Source organism: Mirounga angustirostris, unplaced genomic scaffold, assembly GCF_029215605.1.
Source record: "Mirounga angustirostris isolate CCGP_5_RB_7025 unplaced genomic scaffold, mMirAng1.0.hap1 SCAF_7, whole genome shotgun sequence".
Lineage (NCBI taxonomy): Eukaryota > Metazoa > Chordata > Mammalia > Carnivora > Phocidae > Mirounga > Mirounga angustirostris.
Window position 1 is genome coordinate 81222905 of NW_026991715.1, and position 27478 is coordinate 81250382.

The following is a 27478-nucleotide window of genomic DNA, read 5'->3' on the forward strand; positions in this document are numbered from 1 at the left end:
ATTGTACCAGTTATGGAGGATAGAATAATTTTACGGCTGGACTGGGAAAGTTTAATGCTTTTGTTGGGGAATCTTAGATATTTTCTTTGAGTATGAAAACTATTTCTTAAAAGTACTTTTAAGTAAGTATCGCTAAGTAGGCCAATTTTATGTTCATTATGGGTATAACTTCTATTTCCACATAGCAATCATATCTAGGATTGAATGGTGCATCTATATACAAGCATAGAATAAAAATGAGTTTAAGTAATCACCTTCATGGTAAAGTGGATAAAATTAATACTGCACCAAGGAATCTGTCAAGATAAATAGAAAGAGGAAATTGAAGATGTTGACAGCTATATCTATCTGGGTCATGTGTTGATGGGGAATTTAGCAGAAGAAAAAAACTAGAGTGTGTAAAAAATAGTCATCATTAGGTGAAGAGCTGCTAAAAACAAGAAGAAAGGAAAAAAATAAAAGAGCTATATAATTCTACCATCCTGTCTCCAGCTGTGCAAGTGCCACATGTCTGAAAGATGCCACTAAATGCTAGGTGAGAGCTCTAGGAAAAGGATGTAATCTTTAAGTAACTCAAGGTGCAGTGAACAGAAAATGCACTCAGCTCTACTGATACATTATACTTGGGCTGAGTTATAGTCATAGTGTGGCAGTTATAGGGCAGGTAATGAATAATTCAATTAAGTTTAATTCTTTTTCTCAAGTTATAAAGCTAGGCCCTGTTCTAAATATCAAGATTTGTAAGTTGATGGCATCGCATTTAATGGCAGAGGAAAGGTATGTTTATCAAAATGTTACTAGAGACAGCAGCAAATGGAAATTCCCAAATTACAGATGAAGTGTGGTGTCTTTCGGGGACTGAGGAAAGGAATAATCACATTAAGTTGTGGGGATGAAAAGGCATCTCATGAATAAGAAATCTGCATTTTCTATGCATCCCCAATACCAGTTATAGGACCTACTACATAGGCATACACAAAATATGAGTTGAGTGCCTAACTAAATGAGATAGAAGTTTAGGAAAATTTAAGGAAGTGTCTAAATGTATAAATGGGGAGAAGGAACATGAATTAAGGCACCAAACTAGGGAATAATAGAGGGTCCTTTGAAGAACAGGAAATGAACCATTGTAACAGGAACATAGAGTGTGTTATATAAAGTGTTTGGTTTTGCACTTTGTGATGTCCTACCATGCTCTACTAGATGAGGCATGTGCCCTGGTATGCAGGGTATGCTTATCCAAAAGAAGAGGACAAGTGGTAGTGTGCTCTAGCCCAAATGTGTGCCTGCAGGATTATATCCTCCCAGAGTTAGCGTCTTTTTCTAATTTGCACAAATGTGCCCTATAGACTAGGGTGGTTTTGTATAAGAAGGTATTAGGGAATGAGTCTAGGAAGGTAAGTTAAGGGCACATAGCAGAAGATCCTGAATATTTCTGGGAGCAATCTGTTCTTAATTCAGGAGGCAGTGGGCAACCTAATCAAGGACAATTTTTTTTTAGCAGAGAAGGGCCATGTTTGGAGCTATAAATCAGATCTTATAAATGGTATGGGAAGCAATGGGATTGGTAAGATCAATTAGAGGAGTAGGTCACAGAGATTTAGTTAATATAAGAAGGCAGTATATTTTGTGGATTAAATCACAGATTATGGTAACTATGTGATTCATTAGTCAAATGTGAAAGCACATCTGCATTACTACACATATAAAATCAATGTCTATGACTAATAGAAAAATAACTTCTACATATGTACATGTTACACAAGCAAGACAAAATTTGCATAATTTAAAAATGTATACATAAGACAGTTTCTACAAGCCAAGCACTGGCCAGCTTGGTTATTAGGGATATTAAAATTAATAAAACAGGGGTGCCTGAGTGGCTCAGTCAGTTAGGTGTCTGACTCTTGATCTCAGCTCCGGTCTTGATCTCAGGGTCATGATTTCAACTCCCGCATTGGGCTCCATGCTGGGTGTGGAATCTACTTAAAAATAATAATAATAAAATGAAATGGAATAGAATAAAATGAATGAAACATAGTCCCTGCTATGGTGAATGACAACACTTAACACGCTAATAAATATCTTCTCTTGATGTTTCTGGAATTTAATTATTTTAAGCTAAATGTTTACATAGTGATGGTAAGGTAAGAGTATTCTTTTATCATCATCAGTTGTTCCTAGTTTTCACTGGTATTTTATTCTTTCATTTTTACATGGGAAAGTCAACTTTATTTAAAATGGTATGATAAGAGTTTTTATGATACTTAAGTGAATAAACAACCTTTAAATCTTATGTATAAACATAAGAAAGTTTCATGAATATGTTACTCCTGATTCAGATGCTGTGATATCTATAGTCTTTAGCCTACTACATTATTAATAGAAGCACCAAATGAAAGGAGATATATATTTAAGATATGTCAGTCACTTCATTTAATGTTGAACAGGTATCATAAGTTATTTTTTGTTCTAACACTATTGTTAATTTCCGTTATATCTGGATAATCTATATTAGTACCAGAAACAATAGAAATAATTTAATTAAAAATTGATTAAAATTAATTAAAAATAGAACTGGATTCAGGACAAAGAATTGGGATGATGAGAGTTCATATCAGGGTGAGAATAGATTGGACCATAATTCAAATTTGCAGGGAGGGAGATTATTAGATGGTTGCCATTTATCCTTCCCAGTTTGCTCTCCACTCTTTCTCACTCTGTTCTCATAGCCAGCAGTACTACTCATGTGGATCACAACAATGGGCTTTCTTGCTACCAGTTGGGTTTGGCTAATGGGAAGGGTATTTATTCTCCTGACTTCCTCTCTGCAGGACCATCTTGGGTTGGCTATTTCCCTCACTGCAGTTCACTGCTCTTTCAAATGTGACTGACTTTCACCTAATGTATTCTAGTAACCATTCCTTCTTGTTCCTTTGGTTCTTCCAGGGCTTAGAGCAATTCTGATTTTACTAGCTGGGCATTATCCTACAGTCCCTTACAGTATTGTGAAATTTTGCAAATAATCTCTTTTTAAACTCTCTTCAAATTATCCTAATCTGAAAATGATATCTCTTTTCTTTTGGGGACACTAAAGGGACAACAATAGAGCAGGAGGTTGTAAGAGCATGTGCTGTATTAAGTGGAAGGAATATCCTGATCTTGCCAAGAGGGCAATATTCAGATATTATTAAGGTTGAGAACACTCAGCCAGGCAGAGGAACAGTCCCTTGGAGAACAGAAATTAGAGATTAGAGAAAATAGGCAGGTCTAAAGTTCTGGGAAACCATCAGAACACAAGAATTAAAAGATAAGGACAGAACATGTGGTAAAACAGACATGATATCAGTGAAAAGGAAGATATTAAAGGCAATCACTTTATTTCCCCCTTATCTGAATGACTGCAGGGACAGGGACAACATGTATGTATCTATGACTGTTTGAGCTTCTGATTGGAAGCACATGGCTAAGATAATCGGGGTAGAGGCATATATGTTAGTTTTACCCAAATCTCTTCCACCTCTTCTACCAAGTCTGAATCTCAACTTTTTGTAGTTCCTAGGGATAAGCTAAGAAACTAATAGCAAACGAAATTAAGAAGAATTATTCAGGTGATATGGTAGGCAGAATGATAACCCCAAAGAGGTCCACATCATAATCCCTAGAACCTGTGAATATGTTACCTAACATAGCAAAGGGACTTTGTAGATGTGATTTAAGGTCAGGAATTTGAGACTGGGAAATTATTCTCATTTATCTGGGGGGCTCAATCTATTCACATGTACTAGTCTCCAAGAGCAGAGAACCTTTCCTGGCTGTGGTCAGAGAAATGGATGAGACAAGGAAGAAAGAGAGAGATGTGACTTTTCCGGCTTTTATGATGGAGAAAGAAGACCATCAGCCAAGGAATGTGGGTGGAATCTAGAAGTTGGAAAAGACAAGGACATAAATTCTCACCTAGAGCCAAGAGAAAGAAATACAGCCCAAGCAAAACCTTGATTTTATCTCGGTAAGATCCATATTGGACTTACAGAAACATCGATGATAAATTCATCTTGTTTTAAGCTAGTAGGTTGGTGGGGATTTGTTAAAACAGTGATCAAAAACTTATACCAAATGGGTTCACAGAGTATGGAACTTAGAAATTTTGGATAAAGAAATAAAATACAACAGATAATCCCAGCTCTCTTGGGAAAAAGTTGATAAGGGTAAATGCCTATCAAGAAAGACCCTATACTAAGGTGAAAAAAAGTGATAAAAAAGACGACCAATAGGTTAATGATCGGTTCTGCCAATAACTATATAAAAGGTCAATAACTTATTCATAGAAAGTTTGGTGTTATTCAGAAACTCAAGAATATTCACTTGTTTGGCATATGTGGGATATGACAGTGATGGAGATGAAGAGAAGGAACTTAGTTTATAGTTAAGCAAGGATCACTGCTGCCACCTGAAGTCACCAAAAATATGCCCTCTCCTACTCACTTTTGTGTGCTCTTAACTGTTGCATAGCACACCTATTTGCATTTCTTAATTGCCCTTGCTAGGGGTAAACAAGCCCATTTAGTGTACTCTTCCCAGCAGTGAAACTGAGGTTAGTGTTGGCAATGCTTATAGAGATTTTTATTTTGATCATGCTGTTTTAGTGTTGATTTTCATTTTGATCACACCATTTTAATGTTGATTTCTCAAAAATTGTCAAGAATTTAACTCTGCCTTCTACTTTAGAGAAGAAATAAAATATTCTGACATGTTGTTCTGTCCATTTCAAGAAGAGTGGCTGCAGGAATCTCTATATGATTTACAGATAAAGATCCATAGGTTCTCTATAGCCAATCAATTTCAGGAGAGACTGTAGAGTTGGAGAATGGGATTCTTCTCTCATTTAAGGCTAGAGAACAAGAAGGTTTTCACACTTAAAGGAAGAAAAGTATAAGATATGTTAATAAAACAAGCCTGTGTATACAATTCATTTCTACAGGTCATAACCCAATTTGAAAAGCAGTTAGACCAAAAGAGAAAGAATTATGGAACTTTTTCTAAAAGCATTCAGTATTTTTAAAAATTGGTGCTTTAGATTTTGTGATGAGTGTACATTAAAAAAACAGAAGTCAGCTGGATAATTCAATGAATGTAGATTTTTCCCCCACATTGTCGTGTTTCAATACAGTTCACAGCTGTATAAATAATGCCATTCATAAGCAGAACTCAGGCAAATTCAATTCTGTTTCTATTAATGTGGAATGTGCTAAAATTTTCCACTTTTGTTTGCTTAAAGAACATGTATGTCTTGGCACACAAAAGCTCTCTTGTGTTCATATAATTGTAAAAAAAAAAGTTAAACACCCACCTCAAAATCCTAAGGGCATTAAGCAGTCATCCTTCCAAAGAGGTCTATATTTTCAGACATGACGTGTATTACTGATTGTGGAACAAAATCCACTGTATGATTTCTGCGGTTGTCTAAAACAGACAAAGCAGCTGGGAGAAAAATCTTACTGGTTGCTATTTCCCCAGATTGTCTTTCATCTCCCTCTGAGGAATTTGTTTTCAGAGCGTACACAACACAATCCAAAAAGGGAGCCTTTTTTCAATGAAACATGTTCTGTCTTAAGCGAGTTCTAAAGTGACCTAAATGTGAAGCTTTAGAATCTGATGATACCTACCCCATGGAGGCCTGACAGTAAGTCATGTAATACATCGATGAGTTTATGGGTTTCTCGGTTAGTAATTCCAGATGGTGTATCTGTGCTCCGGCTGTGCACTCTGTTTAAATCATCTCACTCACAATCAACAGATATCCAGAAGCACTTTAATTGGAAACATTTATTTTTACCAGTTATTTATAACTTTCAATAGAATCTCATTCAAGAACATGGAGCCCCTTGTTTTTCATATTAGCTGAGCTCTTTCTTTTTCTTTCTATCTTTCTTTTTTTTTGGAGAGCAGGTTTTGATCGGGTACATACTGCCTGAAATGATATTTTTCCTGAGATTTTTGTATGCTCAATATATTTGGGGCTTAGTCTTAAGAAATGCTCCTATCAAATCTTCTGCCCCTCTCAATACCACCTTCTTCTTGCCAACTCTTATTTTGGACTAGGAAAGACTTCAAAAGAAAAGCATGTTTGCCATCGTTGAAAAATTATTGCTCTTAATGCCAGGGTTTTGGTATCAACTCTTCAAACCACCATCATTAATCTTAATTAGAAAACTAAAGCAAAGGTTTTTACCATTTGCAATTAATATGGGACCTAATTTGGATTCAGATTCCAAACTGAACTCACTGTCTGTCTGTGTTGGAAAGCGTGTTTTATACCTGCCAGTACCAATATTGTTTTAGTAACCAAGGAAAGAGCAGTGCCTTGACTGACATCAGAATAATCTGTGTCGACCATAAACATTAATCTTGTTTAGAAAGTCAAGCTGAACTTTGTCAAAGAAGAAAGGTCTAGGAGAAAACACACACACACACACAAAAACACAAAACAAAAACCCAACAACCAAAAAAACAAGTTTACTTCAAGGCTATACATAGTATCAAAAACACTGAGCTACATCTTCACCTTTTTCTCCCTGGAGAGGCAGTAGATTTGGCCATTTGTAATGAAGGCCCTGTACTTTGCTCTTTCTTAAATTGTTCTACATTCTTTGGAGGAAATATGACATCTGAGCTTGTCCCAGGAACATCAGGAGACCTACTTATGATGCTCTGTGTTGAAACGATGCAAAAACATTTGTATAAAATACTAATCAAGAGAAAATATCTCTAAATTCTCAGAGACATTACTTCCAACTTGGCAAACATTTCAAGTTGCTTTTAATTTTATTGAATTTAGATGAATTTACTAAACACGGAGATATCTCTAAAGAGATATTGGCCAGACTATTTATTATATTGGAACCACCGTTTATCTCACCTTCAAAGTGAACCTCTTAACACTGATGGTCTATTTTTTTTTTTCTAAAAGTCTGTGAGTGGGGTTGTGAGGACTTTTCAGGGATGTTGAAAATGGAGCTATAGTGTTTGAACCTACTGAAAATTATCTAATGTTCAGAAGATTTTATTTTCAAAAATTTACCAACTGCTATAGTAAACTGATACTTGTATGCATGTAAAGAAACACACATATCTTGGTATTTATATGTGTATAAATATCAGCTTATTAAAGCACATGTACATGTGTGTATATATATATTTATATATAATATATACATATATAATATGTTACTTATGTTTTATACATTTTTCAAATGTGAAAAAAGAAGTTTTTAAAAGGTATATGGTAGCAGGCAAATCAGGACTAAAATTCCTAGTATCTGATTTTTAGTATATTGATAACTAACCTGCCTTTCAGTTTTAGCATACCCAAATAAACAAAGCTAATGATTGTTATTTAAGTGTTTTACCTAGTTTTATTTGGCTGGCAGAGAGGTGTGTGACTGCTAAACATTCTCCTAAAAAGGCTTAGAAATTTCTGATAATTTCTGATGCTGTTTTCGTATGGTCTGTATTTAACCAAACTTTTTGCATCTTGATCCTAATAAAGAATAGAAAGCATAATATGTTTGAAGATGGATATTATATATATGGAAATTCATCATAGTAATTTGTGTATGTTTTGCCCATATTTGAAAAAAATCCATAATAAAACATTTTATTATTTTATTTTTTAAGATTTATTTATTTATTTTAGAGAGAGTGAGAGAGCATGAGTGAAGGGAGGGGCAGAAGGAGAGGGAGAGAGAGAGAAGCAGACTCCGGTGAGAGCAGAACCCTCCACAGGGCTTGATCTCATGACCATGAGATCATAACTTGAGCCAAAATCAAGAATCGGATGCCTAACCAACTGAGCCATCCTATAATAAAACATTAAAAAATATATTAATATGGTCAATAAATAAATATGGTCAATAAATTTATTCTGATTGACCAGAATAAATTAAATAGATTCTCAAACATGACAGCTGACTCTATTGACTTCAAAATATACTGCAAATATAAACCTTTCCTCAAAGCATATCCTTCTTACCACTCTCTTGGGCCCAGAAACTTACTCCAGCCAAATATAGCTGAATTTCACCCATCCCTAAACACTTGGTAATATCAACATTAAGGGAGGTTGGCAACTGTGAAGAATTTTGCTCTTTCAAAGAGTATTCACTTTTACCTTCTCAATTTCATTATAAGAATGGCGTTTCTCACAGTTTTATATAATATGGTTTTATGTGTATATACAAATGACTTTTCAGTGTTAGACATTCACTATCAGAATTCTATTAAAATAGTGTTATCCTGGTTTTGAAGGATGTTAGATGAATTAACATGGGGATCATTTATGTAGACAATATTCATTATTCTTATTTAGAAGCTCATATTTTCTGATGGCCATGAAAGGGTTTTATTTTGTTTCTGAATTCTCAGTTGGCAACTAAATCAAAAACCCATTTCCAATAACTGCCACTACATAGCTCACATATTCCTAGGCTTCATTTTCTTCAGTTATCTTATAAAGTGTAAGTGTGATAAAGCTGCGGAATAATCTTCTCTTGCAAAGGGCATCAGTAGACACCTAGTTTGTATTTTCTTATCACTCTATGTTTCTCACTAAATACCGCATTGGCTTTATCTTTTAATCTCTAGTTGTAAACTCCTTCATTATTATCTGAGGGGAATTGTGCTAATAAACATGATGCATTAGGAAATGTCTTTAAAATCTGTAGTCTAGTGAATAATTCCAGCAGCAGGCTAATACTTTGTAATAAATTTAAGAATACTTTAACTGTGGAGTATCTTACTGTCTGCTTTCAGTGTTTTTTTCTTTTTTTTTAGACTTTCGATCTGTAACGTTTTGAAATAGAAGCAAAGAACGTCTCAGAAGAGATCTTGGCAATCCCAAAGGCAATCCCTGTTTTGCATATAGTACCATATGTCAAAAGACATTAGTGCCGAATGGCCCTATTGTGGCAAGTTGTACATTTTTCTTACTTGTTGGGGTTTCCTTTGGAATCAATACCTTTTTTTTTTTTTTGTCAGAATAAGGAAGAGATCCAATTGATTGAAATATAGAATGTAATTCAAGTCGTGTAACATTTCAAAGATACAAACTAGCTAGTCAAATATTTCTTGAAGAACATATTCGTAAATTAGTTCACAATTTGATTAAGCTTAATTAGTCTTCCATTTATGGTCTTTCAACATACAGTGACTCTGAATAAAGATGCAAATAGCAGTTTTTCATATTAAACAAAGTGACATTTGTTTTGATTTCTATCAGCTTATTCTGACTGACCTAGTGTTATGGTTTGTAAATGTTTCAGAAGTTTGGGGGGAAACTAGGTCATCATTTTAAATTGAATTAATTAAAAATGAGTTTTTGGTTAAAAATAAAATGCCTAGGGGGGCCTGGGTGGCTCAGTCAGTGAAGCATCTGACTCCTGATTTTGGCTCAGATCATGATCTCAGGGTCCTGGGATTGAGCAACGCCTAGGGCTCTGCGCTCAATGCAGAGTCTGCTTGTCGCTCTCTCTCTGCTCCTCCCTTTGCTCTCTCTTTCTCTCTCTACAACAAATAAATAAAATCTTAAAAAAAAGAATAAAATGCCTATAACACTCCTAACAAGTTTTAATAATTTGACTACACCCTTTTGAAAAATAATTGTTACTAACTTAGGGGAAGTATCTTCTTATAAAGTCTAAATATTGATGCTGACCTCTGGGGAAAAATGTAAGAAATAGCATGAAGAGAAATAGAATGATTATTTCCATATCATTTTCCTATAAATATATGTCTAGAAGTAGCAGGGGCTTTGGAACAAGTGGGGCCCAAATCTAAAACTGTTACATAAGAGCATTGTATTAAGTCAAAGTCACGCATATATAATTAAGTTCAGATAATACTCTGCTGAGTATCTCGGGAGATAGTGGTATAAAGTCTTGCAATATTTTCATTGTATGTTTTTTCCATATACCACTAGAGGCCACACAACTCCAAAAATAAATGAATGATTACATAGACTGCTAATGAAAGCATAAAAGAAAATAAGAAGTTAAATGAAAGGATTACCACTGTCTGCATGGTAAGGTTTTATATTCAGGGATTTTCCTGGAAGAGTTTAGATGGCTCTTGTGAAGCCACCAAGATTTGTGCTTTTTACTTCTTTCTCTGTCTGCAACATACTCTTCTGTTGCACACCCCTTACTCAAACCTTCATGCACAGAATATATGAGATGTGTGAGTAAGTGCAAACGGCACACAGAGCTTTGAAAGAAATATAACACTGAACCTAATAAATTATCTACTAAGAAACTGAATTAGAACAAAAAAAAGCACTGTATTATAATTTAGACTGCTAAAAATTTGCTTGCTTGCTTTTTATATTAGGATAAATAACTCTGTTTACATGTGTGACAAAAATATGACCATTCTTTGTCAAACTTTACATTATGCCACAAACATATTTATATAATAATTAGGTAAAGAGCCCTGGAGATGAGCTGCCTTATTCCTTCAAGAGCACACCTCCTCCCAGATGATCTGAGAATAGCGCGGGGATACACGTTACATTGCCAGTAAACAGACCAGTGTTCTGGATCTCTTCTTATATCCTAAGTAAAATTAGATGTAGCGTTTTCGGCCTGGTTTCTAACTGTTTTGTCTGCCAGCCGGCAGCTTGTCACCTTGAGCAGACTTAACCAATTCAGTTCTGTGGTTCCTGGCTAGACTTGAATCATAGGAAGCTTTCATACCATCTCAGAGGAAGTTTAAACTGTGATTTCTATGGTGAAAAAGTAGTGTCTAGGCTCTGGGAATTTATTTTATTAAAAACTAATAGCACCTGTGCTCATTTTTATAGAAGTCATGGTAATGTTAACAAGCATTTCTCTAAATGCCTTTTACTCTGGGCATTTTTTTTTTTTTTCATTCTCACATAATTTTTCTTTTTTCTTTTTTTTTTTATTATGTTATGTTAATCCCCATACATTACATCATTAGTTTTTGATCTAGTGTTCCATGATTCATTGTTTGTGTATAATACCCAGTGCTCCATGCAGTACGTGCCCTCTTTAATACCCATCACCAGGCTAACCCATCCCCCCACACCCCTCCCCTCTAGAACCCTCATTTTGTTTCTCCGAGTCCATAGTCTCTCATGGTTCGTCTCCCCCTCCGATTCCCCCCACCTCATTTTTCCCTTCTTACGATCTTTTTTTTTTTTTTTTAACATATAATGTATTATTTATTTCAGAGGTACAGATCTGGGATTCAACAGTCTTACACAATTCACAGCGCTCACCATAGCACATACCCTCCCCAGTGTCTATCACTCTGGGCATTTCTAACAGTTTTCCTGATGAGTAAACATAATTTTTCTTCTTTTTCAGCTAAGAGAAGAGTAGTTAAGGGATGTTAGATAGCATTGTGATAGCAAACTAAGATCTAAGGCAAAGTGTCCTCGGATTTTTCAACTATAATAGTTCATATTGACAATTCATAAATGATGTTATGTCAGAATTAATAGATCAGAATCCTACAGGACTTCTCTTATGTCCAGAACAGTGTAGACTACTCAGGAGATATAGAGATATGTAAGGCCCAGTTCTACCTCCCCAGAAACTAACAATTTAGATATAAAACTAAAAATATATCTTTAATACCAATATAACTATATGCTGTTTACAGAGGTACATCTGAAATAGTTAAAAAAGGCTGGTCAAAGATAGAGGATTACCATAAGCAAAATAAGAAAACAGGATGGCAATAGTGTTCTTGAAGAGGAACACAAAATAGAAAGAATTAAAGAAAACAAAATGTTTACCTTATAAAAGAGACTGCAATCTTTGCTGAAGCTCAAAAATATTAATATTTTCCCTCCAAACAAGATAGCTTCACAACACAAGGATATTATAAATACAAGGAAATATCAACAAAGAATATTGATGAGATACTTTGAAACAACATTATCAATGTTTGGAAAATCAAAATGAGTTAATAATAAAGAGTTATATTGTCTACTTGAGTAATATAAGTAATTGTGGATTATGTAGATATCCTTGACATTTTATATTACATATAATTCTATATAGTATGCACTTTATGTTAGATATTTATAAATACATTATATATAATTTATCTATGTATATATATGCCTTCTTCTCATACCTAATATATATTCATATATTTTGTGTTACATATTATATATATCACATATTTGTACATAGTTATATTTTAGAGAAAAAAAAAATCTACCTTTCATCAAATGGTATAGAGAAAGGATTAATATATTCCAAATTTCAGATATTATGTTTCTTTTTAAATCCCATTGGAAATAACTATAAACTAATAAAAACTTTAAAAATGATAACTCTTAGCATTCATAAAAATTATCATATGGGGGGCGCCTGGGTGGCTGAGTCGGTTAAGTGTCCAACCTTGGTTTTGGCTCGGGTCATGATCTCATGGGTCATGAGATTGAGTCCCGCCCGCATCAGGCTCCGCTCTCAGTGGAGAGTCTGCTTGGGGATTCTCTCCCTCTATCCTTCCCTTTTTTCTTTCTCTCTCAAATAAATAAATAAATAAATAAATAAATAAATAAATAAATAAATCTTTAAAAAAATTATCAGAGTAATTCTTACATCAAGACATATATTTGAAGAGATATTTAATGTTTATGTATTTTTAAAACTTTTAAAGTGTCAATACTGCCTAGGTATAGATTCAAGGTTGCTCAAACAAGTTTTTTCTTTTTTTTTCTTTTAAAGATTTTGTTTATTTATTGAGAGAGCGAGAGAGAGAGAGAACGAGTGGGGGAGAGGGGTAGAGGGAGAGGCAGACTCCCTGCAGATGCAGGGCTCGATCCCAGGACCCTGGGATCATGACCTGAGCTGAAGGTAGACACTTAACTGACTGAGCCACCCAGGTGCCCCAAACAAGTTTCTTCTTAAATAATAAACTGTTTCTAAAATTTGTATGGAAGTACAAAGGGCCAAGAATAGTCAAACCTCCCCAATAAAAGGAAATTAAAAAGGAAGCAGATTAAAAAGCCTCTTAGAAAACAAAAATATTAGGATTGTTTAGGAGTGATTTGGGAACAGATAATTGCCAATAGTAGAGAGTAGAAGATTGTGAAAAAGACTTCTATTTAAGAGGAACTTTGCTTTATGAAAGACATGTCATGGCAGGTTATCGACCAAAGGAGTGACTATTACCTTTGGGGATGTGGAAAACGTAGATTTCTTATACAAGAAACAAGGCAGCAATCATAAGTAAAAGATTGAAAAACTTGGTAATATCAAAATTAAGAACTTTAGCACTACAACAAAAACTTATGATGTACTATATGTACATTAACTGATTAATGATTAATTAACTATATGTAAATTAACAGAACATAATGAAAAATAAAAAAATTTAAAAAGGGAAAAAAAGAACTCAGGCTTGTGAAAATGCATTTTAGGGTAAGTTAGAAGATAGAACATGAACTGGGATAAGATATTTGCAGTATATGTAAACAAAAAGTATTAATTTCCAAATCTTTGAAGACTCTTAGAATCAATAAACAAGTAAACAGAACTGAAAAAAATCTTCAAACTTGATCAGGTATTTTGCAAGAAAAGTAATACAAATGGCTAAAAAAGATGTGATGTGTTGAACTTCGTTAGTATCACAAAACTGTATGTTAACTATATGCCCCAGTTATCTTTATTATACTTTAAAAAGGCTTTTTAGTAACAGATGGTAGATGTGAAAAGACAATTAATATAAAAATATGACTAGAAAGTAAAAATGTAAAATATTTAGTCAAGCAAAGGGTACAGTCTGATAAACACTTTTCATTTTTGATGGAAGGGTAAATGGAGACAATCTCCCCGCAAAGCAACATATTAATATCTAAAGAAACTTAAAATATTTTCTTCTTTAAGGAAGTAGTTCTTAGACTCAGTTCCTAAAAATAATCAGTGATACAAAGATTTTATATAAAGATATTCATCACAGTGTGATTGACAGTAACAAAAATTAGAAATGAAATGTAAACTATTATAATTATATATAGTATATACACAAAATGCACATTAGGCAATAGTTAAAATTATGCTTCAAACTTTTTAGAATAATCAGTTAATTATTTTATACCAAACAATACCTAAATATTATTTTAAGAAGCAAGCAGAAGGGGCGCCTGGGTTGGGCCTCTGCCTTCGGCTCAGGTCATGATCCCAGCGTCCTGGGATCAAGCCCCACGTCCAGCTCCTGGCTCGGCAGGGAGCCTGTTTCTCCCTCTCCCTCTGCCTCTCCCCCTGCTCGTGCTCTTGCTCTCTCTGTATCTCTGTGTCTCGAATGAATAAATAAAATCTTTAAAAAAAAAAAAAAAGAAGCAAGCAGAAGAATCAGGAAATTAAAATATGTCTCCATCCAGAAATAATGCATTAGGAGAATATTGTTCCTAGTTACCCCATCCCCCTTTCTCTCTTTCTTTTTACTTATTTATTTATATATAAAAATAAATGAGTATTAAATATAATATATATGTCTTTATTTTACACACAGATCCCTCTGATTCATGAGTTTTCAGGAATATCTCTTTTACCGCCATTGTATGTGAACAAAAAGTTATCACTGTTTATAATATTCTTGCATCAACATATATTCCTTTCAGATATATAGATAATTCGTTCACTGCTATCTGAAATTCCTAGTGGGAAAACCTGAGGCCAGTTGACTAGGTCCACCTCTAACCCCCAATGGTGACATTTTCTGCAAGGATCCTGAAGAATTCTTTATTTTTCAAGTTTGACGGTATAATCACAATATTTTCAATATTTTATTATATGTCACATTATTGAAAAATGCAGTGTACCAGTTTAATATTTATATATACTTTTATGATAAATGTTTGTTCATTTGTTGAATTTTCCTTTTTCAGCCTCATTTAGATCAATACTATGATTTTGGGGCATAGCTATCTATTCCACAGGTTTCTAAGTTAGTTTTTATTTCTGTAAGATTTATTTTGGTCCGCTTCACTATAATATTCCTGATTTTTCTTGATTGTGAGGCACTCTCAACGAGCTGTTGCTTTTTTTTCTTTTCCTTTTTCTTGCATTGTGTTTCCTTTTAGATTGGACTCTGACAGTTTTAAAAATGTGTTGTTCATTTCTTTTATCCATTTCTGTGGTATACTTGTTTACTTGCTAAATATTTTCTTTCTCTCATCTCACTCTGCCAAAACCTTTGTTTGTTGTTATATCATGTGGATTAATTCTCCTTGATTCCATGACTACTATGTCTGAAACCCATCTTTTACCCTCTACCCACCTATAGTTTGTGACTTGAGATGTGACTTTTTGGTCCATTTGGGAGGAAGAGCTTTGCTGGAATTACATGTAGCTTCTGTTTGATATCCTGGACACTTCTTACACTTCTTAGTTTATGTGAGATGGTATGAACTAGGGTTGTCTGTACTTAGCTAGAGGGAATATCATGATCCTTTGGCAGAAGACTTGGGTGCCTCAAATCACTCCCCCTAGCTCATCATGCAATACTTGTAAATGGCTAGAAGCTTTTATTCTGTAGGGGTTGAGCCTCTGCTTTTCCTAGACTACCTACTTATCATGTTTATCTACTGGTCTTCAAATTGGTGGGTATTGATGAGAATTTTGGAGATTTCCTTGACTCACATTCTCTCCGGAAATGATGCACACATGTTATAACACAAACATTGCTGTAGCAGAATTCTTTTCCTGGTCCAGATTTTTCAAAGATTATGGCATGAAATCTGACTTCTAACTTGGTTTGTTTTGCAGATGTTGAAATTTCTATTTGCTTATTTCTACTTTTCAAAATTTTGTCTAATTTTGAGGGATGTAGATTTTGTAATCCTGCATTGTTATCTGGAAATCTCCTTTTATTTTTTATGTTTCTTTTTAAGGTATCATTTTAAGTAATCTCTACACCCAACGTGGGGCTTGAACTTATAACTCTGTGATCAAGAGTTGCATGCTCTACCGACTGAGCCAGCCAGGTACCCCAGAATTCTCCTTTTAAATGATACATTTCTGGAAAAAGAGACATCCATATGAACAGTAAAATCCCCATATTGTAAAACAAACAAACGCTTAGAAAAACAATTGTAAAATAATGAGTAATATATTTTGTTAGGGCTTTACTGGTTATTTTATTCTTTATTTTATAATTTTCTCTGTTTTTCAAATTTATTTTTCTGAGTATTTGCTGCTTTGATTGTCCAAACAAAAACTGAATTATTTCGGAAATACATAAAATTCCTCAATCATATCAGAACAAATAAAAAATAATAATTACTTGCATTTTGCAAGATTTAATTATGTTTTAAGCTTGATGTAAAATGTTGACTGACTGACTGGTAGAACCTTGTTAATGAAGTCTATTAAGTATATAGTATGCAGAAAGTTTAAACACAATAGTATGCAGATAGGAGAAATTCTGAGGAATGTGAAACCTCAAACGACTTTTACAAATATCAAAATTTATTCAATTATATACCTAGTGCTCATTCCATCGGAAATCAATTCTGTTTAATTCCCCTTATTTCCTGAGTCTCTGTACTTGAGGATATTCATGTAAGTTGTTACCTTGCACCACTACGTTTCTGTGATTTTCAGATTTCTGGTTTCCATAGACCAGGCTCATTTTAAAATCCATTTTGGAATTGTTAGAATATTGCCAACATTTTGTTTTTCCAAGCTCCAAAATGAAACAAAATATGACTAACATCTCTTTTTACCATCTTAAAGAAAAGATGGTATATACCTGAATAATCCCCAATAATTATAGGCTTTGAAACACAAGACCTATTTTCCACATTTGGTTCCCCTCACTTAAAAAAAGTTTGAAACAGGACACTTTGTGACTCTCCCCAGAAGTTAAAGTTTCAGTATTCAAAAGCGAAGTGCTGGTTTAAGATTAAAATGATGCTGGGGCACCTGGGTGGCTCAGTTGGTTAAGCGTCCGACTCTTGATTTTGGCTCAGGTCATGATCTCAGGGTTGTAAGATGGAGCCTTAATGTGGATTGAGCTCTGCGCTGGGCTCTGTATTGGGCTTGGTGCTGGATGTGAAGCCTGCTTAAGGTTCTCTCTCCCTCTGCTGGATGTGAAGCCTGCTTAAGGTTCTCTCTCCCTCTGCCCCACCCCAAACCCGTCTCTCTCTTAAAAAAAAAAAAAAAAAAAAAAAGATTAAGATGATGCTAATAGTAAGTTGTGGAGTTGTGACTGTTAAAAAAGCTTATAGCTTTGTCACAAGCTATTGGATTATAGGATAAGTACAGTAAGAAGTATGGGGCTCTTGAGCACATTGTTGCAATGTAAGGTATATTACATATAACACAGCACTTTCTGCATTAGGAGGTGAGAGATGTATATCTTGGTTTAATTGGAAACATCCTTTTCCTCTAGAAAAGATGATTCACATACCCCACTGGGTAGAGCACACTCACAATTCAAGATACAAAATGGACTTAGCGCAGTCACAGAAACAATGAGGAACTGAATCGACTGCAGGCAAATCATTTCAATTCATTACCAAATGAAAGTTAGGCCTGGACTATTTTATTTTGGATTGCTTTTTGCAATCTCATAATCTCTTTAATGGAAGTGATTTGTTAATAAAACAGTGGTAATGAAACAGAAGTATCTGTTTACAACAGTCCCCTTATATTTCTTGTGCTTATGCCTGCTTTCATTATTCATAGAGAAAGGTACACAATTTGGTCTGGTATATATCAGTAATAGAAAGCCACTTAGGAGGATAGGAAAGGACATCATCAATAGAGTATAATCTCTGTTTCTGGAATCATTATTGCCCTCTTTGGAGTGCTTTTTCAACCTCAAAGGCAATGGATCTTGAAGCAAGCTAAAAGCTATAATAAAAACATATTTTACCTTTAGTCCTTTAAACAATATTTCTTTGATCTAAATGGGCTCTCTGCTTAAGCAATTACCACTTAAGTTTTTCTCATTTCTTGACTTGGGAACCTATATTCTAGTCTTATCCAATAGTAAAATTCTAGAAACAAAAAATTCTCTTTTAAAGATAAATGAATTATTTTTCTTCATGTGGCAAAATCCCTTTATAACACAACTGATGTTGCAATATCTTGTTGTGTCTTGCATAAAAGTCTGAATTCTCTTAAAATTAGTGGATAGTTACTGATAGAGGGGTGGTAAAAGCCTTATCCAGGATATTAAGACAAGCTATATTGATTAAAACTGGGGCAGAGAGGAGAAGACTTTTGATCTAAAGCATTAAGAAGATTAATAGATTTTTTATTTTTGAAATGGCATCTCCGAACTAAAAATCATATGGGAATCTTATATTCCCGCATGATTCCCCAATCAAGGATTTTCTATATAGTACAACATTTCCAACCTTGCCAGTCTATAGATAGTGTTGCCTGTTGGCCGTGATGTGATTCCCAACTCCACTACGTAGCTGGTGACATATAACCCTCTTCAGGCAGTTTCCTCATATCTAAAATAGAACTAATGATTAATTCCTATAATAAATGGATTTTTATGGTTAAATTAGATAATTTATCAGAGCACAAAATCTGAAATAAACATTCATTTAACATAAGCTTATCAATAGCATATTTCAAGGAGGTGTGAACTCACCATTTACAATGATGTTTCAGGATACTTAAGTCATTCAATTCATAAGTATTGCACCTTATATAATTTTCAATCTGTAGCACTTAAGATGTCATAGACAGATAGAGACACAGAACTATCCCACTAGAATATCTGTGGGAAGGGAGGGGGCATTTGTCTATGGAAGAATAGTGGAATGTTCTTATGAACCCTCTGCATAATCTGCCAGATGGAAGTGAGTGGCTTAAACTCTTCAGGTCATTTCCTGTTGCTGAGAGCTCAGAGCAAGATCAGCTACATACTTTGTGGGGCTCAATGCAAAATGAAAATGTAGGATCCTTTTCAAATAGCAGGAAATAAGTGCTAGTAAAAGTACTAAAATATAAAATTCTTTTCTTCCGGCAGTCTTTCTCCCTCTTTCTCAACCTAAGGATGTAAATATAGATATAAATACATAGTTTTAAATTTACTGTTTACTTGCATGCTCTTTGGGCAGGAGGATACCTGGAGGGTGATTGCAGACATTCCCAGGCCCCTCAGGGCCCTGTCTCGTGACTGAGTGTGCTTGCATGGCTCACCATATGCTGGGTCCCCACCTCTGGCCAGGCTCCAGACCAACATGCTGAATTCATTGAGCAGGGAAGTCAGGCCAAAACCACAAAGGGCACTAAGACCCCTGCTTCTGGAGGCCCTAGCTACCTAGCTCAGGGTGAGTGAGAGACTACTGTGGAATGTTCCAAGGCTCTGCCATCTAGGGAGGAGTGATCACCACCAAGTCCCACCAGGGTGAAGGTGCCTGACCTCCACCCTCTAGATGCTCATGACCAGGCCCTAGCTGGTGACAGAGGGCCAGTGCTATCATTGGGCAGGCAGGAGAGGAGGAGGCTGAGAAGTGGTCCAGCAGAGGTGGAGGGGGATGGGACTGCAGGTAAGGAGACATTCTAAATCCTTGAACTCTGTACCCCTGGGCATCTGAGGAGGCAAATCTGATTATTCCTAGTGTTTAGGATGTGCCTCCCTGGAGCATTAAGAAGAGCTGGGATGTGGGGCGCCTGGGTGGCTCAGTTGGTTAAGCGACTGCCTTCGGCTCAGGTCATGATCCTGGAGTCCCGGATCGAGTCCCCCATCAGGCTCCCTGCTCGGCAGGGAGTCTGCTTCTCCCTCTGACTCTCCCCCCTTTCATGTGCTCTCTGTCTCTCTCATTCTCTCTCTCTCAAATAAATAAATAAAATCTTAAAAAAAAAAAAAAAGAAGAGTTGGGATTGTGGCTTTTTCATTTCAGTTTGAAAAAAAATACCAGTTTCTTTTTAAAAAAATTTTATTTGTGAATAAAAATCAAGCAATATCCTCTGAATGAGGATTGTTTGGAGTAAATTCTCTTTGCAATTGTATGCCGACCTGATCATGATTTGGTTCCCCAGCCAGTCTCATACTGCCTTTTGGATCGACCAATAGGGAAATTTGTGTTTATTACCCAACTGATTTTCCTGACTGCCATTCCACTGCCCTATTGACTAATGTGCTTTTCCTCCTGTTTCAGTAGATAGCCTATTAGGATTCTCTGTGTGATTTAATTAAATAAGGCGCTCCCCAGAATTCAAAGACAAAGTCAATTGACATTGAAACAATTAGAAATACGCATAAAATATGTGAAATTAGGTGGAAAGATTTCACGGGCACTGTTTCTATTACTTTTCTCCATAGAGAAGTCTGTTCCTTCTCTCATCCCCCACATGCTTCATACTGAGGGTGAGGATGGGAATGCATCTTCCTCTCATGATCAAAAAGCCTCCTTCTTTAATGCTCAGGATATTGTTTTCTTACATCCCACCCACTCTTAGCCAATGCTGTCCATATATTCTTTTGAGAATTTGACAACTAACTCAGGGTCCTTCTTCTCCTTCAGTTTTCTCAGGTTATCCTGGGAACCTCAGGGCTGTTCGCATGATGAATCCAGCACCTTGCCTGTTTGATTTTCCTGGTGAATCTCTATTCCACTTCATCAGCAACCCACACCTAAGGGGTCACACAGGACAGCAAGTCATAACTGAGTTTTTTCAGTTGTGAAATCTTGGAGTCCGTTGCTCCACTTTTACAGTTTTCTGTTTCTTCAGATTTCTCACCAGCTTGCTCTCCTTACTTTTGCTCTTCCACACCCTTATAATTCCCAGTCCTTTGCTTTATTTCTCTGGATGCTACTAGTCCTTACTGTGTTCCGTTTCTTCCTTGGGCTGTCACCTTAATCTTACCTGATTTCTGTTTCATCACCACCACCTTGCAAAATTTCAACTTTGATTCTGTTCACACCATCCTTCTCTGTTTCTGTGCTTTGTAAGGGGCATAATAGAATGAAGGGGGAAAAATCTAACTCTAGGATCGAGTTTTACTTCAAATTTATAGTTTCAGGTCTTTAGCTGAGCAGGACCTTCATTGTTCCCCAGGATTTATTGTTTATTTAAATTCAAAAATAAAATTGTTGGGGCACCTGGGTGGCTCGGTTGGTTAAGTGTCTGACTTCGGCTCAGGTCATGATCTTGGGGTCCTGCAATTGAGCCCTGCAGTGGGCTCCGCATTGAGCAGGGAGTCTGCTTGTCCCTCTCTCTCTCTCTCTGCCCCTCCCCCTGTTCATTTTCTTTTTCTCAAATAAATAAAATCTTAAAAAAAAAAACAAAGAAAACAAATATAAAATTATGTAGCCAGCTTTTTCTCCCATTCCCTGTATGTACATGCTCATATTTTTGTCACTTTCCTCTGCATTTAATTCTATTTAAGCATTCATTCAACAAACTGCTTTCCTACTTCACAGAAAATCTAGAAGCTAATTGCCAAGATTCCATATATTCATTCCTCCTTCCTTTTCAAACTACAAAGTTATGTATGTCTCCACCAGTTCTTTCTCTCACCATTCAAACTCTGGCATGAACACTCTGGTCTCTCTTTGGGAGTTGTGCTCCATCAGTCATCCCTTCTATTTTTATCTTTAACAATATCATATCATTTGGCCCCTCTCCTCTAACATATAAGAAAATGATAATTTCCCCTACCTTATAAATATGGAAAACAAAAACTTCATTTCTCATACCGTTATACTACCTACTATCCTTTCTTTCTCTAGTTTACAGCTGAAATTTATGAAAGAATATTCTATATGGGCTATCACAATGCTTACATCCCACTTATAAGTAAACATTCACTTTTACTTCATTTCCAAACATACTGTACCTGGGGACTCCAAAGATATCTTAAGGACATTTTCTTGTCTGACTCTACTTATCTGAGGCATTTGGCATCATTGATTACCCCTGTCTTCTTGATTCGACTTAAACTTTTGCTATTCACCCTTATCTGAGAAAAAAAATTACTGGAAGGAATTAATGGGAGACCAGATATTACAAAAGATAATATAGTAAATTTGAAGCTATAGGAACTCTCCAAAATGGGAAAAAGAAAAAAAAAAAGAGAGAATAAAAAGTACATATAGACCTGTGGGACAACTTCAAGTAGCCTAATATACTGACTTTCCTAAAAGAGAGTGGGAAACAGAACATTTGTCACCAAAAATATTCCTAATTTGATGAAAATTATTAACTCATAGATTCTAGGAACTAAGTAAACCCCAGACATATACACATGAATTTCAACTTCTGCATATTTGTGGAGGACTGTCAACTAAGGAATACACCATTTTATTTTTTATTTTTAAAAAATTTAAAAGATTTATTTATTCATTTTAAGGGGGGGGGGGCAGAGGGAATGTGAGAGAGAGAAATTCAAGCCGACTCTGCCCTGAGCACCAGTGGGAGGCAGGCTTGATCTCACCACCCTGAGATCATGACCTGAGCCGAAACCAGGGGCCCCAGGCGTAACCCACTATGCCACCCAGGTGCCCCCCGAAGACAGGCTTTTCGATCAATTACTGTTTTATATAATGGACAACCTATTAGACATCTTTACCTGGATGCCCCGTGTTAGACTTTAAAGACAATATGGCTACTCCTTTACCTATTTGTTTGTCAACCAGCATTTATTGAGATGCTGATAAGTTCCAGACACGGCAATAGGGATCAGAATTACAAAATTGAAAAGAATGGTTCCTGACCTCTAGGTGTCTACACAAGGCAGACAAGGTATTTAAGATGCGATGTGTTAAATTCCATAATGGTGATGACTAAAAGGTAAAAAGTACCACAGATGAAGGCATAACTGAATCGGACTGGGAGAATCAGCCAAATGTACTAGTATTTCAATTAAATGCTGAAAGTTGCGCATTGACTGTTGTATTCAGAAAGTCATTTGTGAGAGCTCTGCTGCAGGCTTGGCAAGGGGAGCGTCTTGCGACCCTGGCTGCTTCAGCCACCAGAGGGCGCTCATTCCCCGCCCGGAAATCCGTCTGCTCCCGCGGGAGGCCCGGTTGCGGCAGGCTACACGAGTCTTGTTGGAGCGTGGACGAGGTGCCGGGCCCCAGGTGGTTCGGGGGAGAAAGGCGAAGGCTGAATGGGGGCACTTGAGGGAAGGGTACCTGAGAACAAAATCTAGGGGCCAGGACTGAGCCAGAGGATGGCCCCGGGAAATGTGGGGAGGGGGCTGGGAGACGCGGGGGCGTGGACGCGGGCTCCTTGGGCTCGGGGCGGGGGTGCTTTTAGAGGCGGGGGTCTTGGCCTGAGCAGATTTCTTAGCATCGAGAGAGGCGAGGAGGTCCCGAGAGTATAGACGTGAGAGGAGGAAGCTTGTGTCTGGAGAGACGCCCGCCAGTAGCTGCGAAGAGTCCTGCCCGAGTCCAGAGCGTTTGGGGGAGGCGGGTGAGAGAAGAAATTTGTTAGAGAGAGAGAGAGAGATCATTTGTAACTTAGTTAAAACATATTCATTAGAAGAGTAGCGACATAAGTCCGATTACAGTAGGATGAATAGGATATAAAGGAATGGAAACAGGAAATACAAATTACTTTTTCTTTGTGGGTAGTTACGTAGGAAGGTTAGAAATGGCATGATCACCAGATCAGAAAGTAGGGATGACACCTAAGGGGAGAACCATAATTTTGCATAAACATTATGGGATGGAGAGTGGTAGTGCTCACCAGTATCTGAATTCCCTTCTTCTTGCAACTCTTACCCTACATCCGGCTACAAACCCTTGCCTTTAGTGGGGCCATAGGACTGACTTCTGATCAGAGAAATTTGGGCAGAAATTATGCTCAATACTACCAGATATGACCTCTAAAATCTCTTATGGACTCTTCTGTATTCTTTATAAAATTAAAATAATTCTTGTTCTCTCATGTGGTGCAGATGATCCAGAAGACTTGGTGAAATGGTGGAGCGCAAGGGGGAAAAAGCCTTGGTCTCTTAACCACAGTGTGGAAGCTCATCTACGGACATGGTACTGTGACATGACTATCTTTAAATTTAATTTCTATTTCTTTAAGCCTGGGGATATTTGCTTTGCAATATTTCAGGTTGCAGCAGTTTTCAAAACCAGAGCTTCTAAACTCTTTGAAGGGTTTTAATAATTCCTTAACATGTTTTATTGGGATGTCCAAGTATATTCTTTTATTTACTTGTGATTTATTGCCTCTGGATCCCAAAGTCCCCAGAATTAACATTCGTGCAGTTGGGTGCAGAGAGACAAGCCAGCCCCTGTGTACTGCCCCCACCAGAAGTCACTCCTCTCCCTCCCCTTCGTTCACTGCCACCCATCTGCTGTTTCTGCACCTGCTGCTGTGGATCTGTACCCAGGTCCTGGCCAGCTTTTTCTCTCAGAGCCCCAGGAGTCCTGGAGAGGGCTAGAGAGGCGCATTTTGCTTTGACAAGCCCACCTGTGCTAGTTGCTGCCAAGTGTATCTTTTTTGCTCATAGACAAGGTCTACTGTTACAGAGGATCTCACTTAGAAACATAGGTCCTGAGATGAAAGTATGTAAGAATTTCAAGAAGGCAACAGCAGAGCGTTAAACCAAGTGTGGAGATCCCTTCTGGGCATGGAACCTTGTACAACTGAGCAGATCACCCGGAAACGGAGCCGTTGAAATTCCAGAGGTGGTTCAGGTTTAGGTGCTGTTTGATCCAGAGGTTTATAATGTCAGGTTTTCATTCTGTTTTTCTCTGCAGTTTTCTCTGATTTCTCACTCTGAGTTATTTCGTATTGGTTCCATCCTTTGACTAGCTTCCTGCCTGGAAGAAAAATGATCTCTTATGAGTGTATTAGGTAGTCCTAAGCAAAATTGTATTTTTGTTCCAGATATCTCATTCCATGTCTTGAGATTCTCACCAGTCAATTAGGCATGGGTTACATGGCGTGTGCTTAGGGGATAGGCTACCTGATTGGCTTAGTGTAGCTTATGTGCTTCACCACTGTAGTAAGGTTTCCTGGAACCAGTGGCTCCCAGCATGATAACTAAGGACTTTTGAAAAGTAGGAATTGATACTATGGAAGAAATCAGAAATGTCCACCACAAAACATTTCTTGCGTTAATGATTGACAGATTGGAATACTTTATCCTGGGACAGGATTTGTAAATATGCTTCTTGTTTCCAAAGTCTTAACTGAAATTGTAACTAGGATCATATAAGCTGCTCTCTAGGTAAATATCATATGACAATTGTTAAAAAACTGTGATGAGAAACATCGGTCTATTTAGGGATATTGAAAAGAAGCACTGGGTACAAAAAATGCTCTGTGTTTTTCCAGCACTGCTGGAGGAAGATGTCTCAAGGCTTCAGATGACCAGTACTAGTTACATTCTAGATTTATGTATCTCTGAAGATATAAAGAATAAAATACTAGCCTGATGTAAATATCCTTGAAGCAAGGGAAACATTTCCTATAATTGTTCTGTGGTTAGTGGACAGATTCTCTTATATGATTTGGTTTGCGTAATAAAACTGCACACCGGGAGGAAGTGGTATATACAAATTAATAGTAACTACTAATAAATTATCAATCTAGCTTAAAATAAGCCTTTTAAAAGAGTTCTGAGGTGTTCCATCTCCCAAGAAACTGAATTTCATTCAGGAATTGAAAAACCAAAGAAAAGAACAAAATTTAAAACCAGGTAAACAAAAAGATCTTGATGATGGTCTTAGCTTGTATAGCTGAGGATCTGACCCCTGGTAACTTCATGCATTTGTTTGTCCATTAATTAGTTAATTAATTAATATCACACATTGGGCACTCTAATATTCTCAGATTTGTGCTGAGATGCAAAGATAAGGCTAATCTGATGGAGTGGACCTTTGATCATTAGGCCCCAAATCTTGTTTTCTCATTGTCTTAACAATAAAACCTAGCCACTGTCCCTGATTCCTATGCTTCACCACCAGATTGCAAAAATGCTATTATATAAGTTTAGCTATGAGAATATATACTTTAATTTATACATTAAATAGGAAAAACAGGCATGGAATGAAGAAAATTGTAATGTATTTGTTTTGATTATTAAATAACGCAGCATATAACTTGATTAATTTCAAAGGCATTTATTTTTTACTATGATAGCCACTGAATTTCGCTTTTGGGGCCTACGTTATTTTTACAAAATAGATTATTAGATTATAATTCCCCTCCTCAAGTCATTTTTGGTTTGGGTTTTCAGTTAGCAAGACAAGCAATTACTACTGTTGAATCTGGCAGCTAGCCAGTGTTTTTAATTGAAATGGTATTTTGCAAAATAAAGAGCATGAAGTTATTCAAGGAAGTGGTGTTGATGTGTTAACAGGAGCGAAGTATAAGGAATGGTGATTATATATTTTTAACATGCTAAAAATGTTCCAAATTAACAGTTGGTAAAATTGTTATGAATGTTGCAGCAAATTCATCTACTTCTTGGAGAAACTTGAATAATATGAGGGCACTTGCAAAGATGCTTTTTAAAAGAGACAAACAGATCATAACAACATCACAGGAAAGCAGGGACTTAGTTTAAATAGAATTGGCATGGCTTCAGAGTTAGATTGACCTGGATGATCCCATATTGTCCATCATTTAGATGAATGACCATGATTAAATACTGTAAACACTATGAAGCTTCAGTTCTCTCACCTCTAGAAACTGGATACCAATTTTACATTACAGATTTTTTGAGTGTGTGTGAAGATTAAATGAGATAATATCTGGAAAACACATATCCCTGTGTCTGGTGTGTAGGTTTTCAATAAATGATAAATGCTGTTTTTATGTTTGCTTATTGGGGACATGTTGACAGAAATGTATAGAAAAACTGATAACTTGTATAAAGAAGTTTTACATTCTACTGATGTTGTCTATTAATATATATCCGTATTCAAATCTCTCAATATACTTCCCTCAGTTTAATTTAGCTTCTCCTTCTGCTCAGTTTTTTTTTTTTTTTTTTTCTTTCTTGCTCGGTTTTGTTTTGAACTCATCTAGAATGAGTCCAAAGTCAGGATTTAAATCTTGCTAAGCCTATGAAGCCTATGCTGACCTCTGAAGTTCAAGTAAAAGTTATATTACTTTCTGTAAAAAGTATGGACTACACAAAAGAATGATTGGTTGCATAATCAAAGTAACCAAAGTCAATTAATTATTAACTTATTAATTAATTCATTTATTTTTTCAACAAATTGTTGTCTTGTGACTGTTGTAAGTCAGGAATAATTTGGGGCACTGGAAGATTAATCTTGTTAGTTTAATGGTTTTCAGCCCTGATCTCACATTAGACTCATGTGGGAAGATTTATAGAGTACCAGTGCCTGGGCTCTATACCCAGAGATTCTGATTTAACTAATTTGTGTGAAGCTCAGATGTTTTTAAAACCTCCCCATGGCAATTCTAGTACGTAGCTGTGCTTTGAGAGCCACATATTTAAAGTAGTGCTTCTCAATCTTGTGAACAATTGTAAT

At 36.2% G+C, this 27478-nt stretch overlaps 1 long non-coding RNA gene across 1 annotated transcript in view; it reads left to right on the forward strand.

The window, feature by feature from the left end:
• LOC123860983 (uncharacterized) overlaps nucleotides 1–27478 on the forward strand; it is a 955410-nt gene that overhangs the window by 326585 nt on the left and 601347 nt on the right. Inside the window, exon 6 of the long non-coding RNA XR_010412903.1 lies at nucleotides 23911–24001. This is a non-coding gene — a long non-coding RNA (uncharacterized LOC123860983). The remainder of the gene's footprint in view (nucleotides 1–23910; nucleotides 24002–27478) is intronic.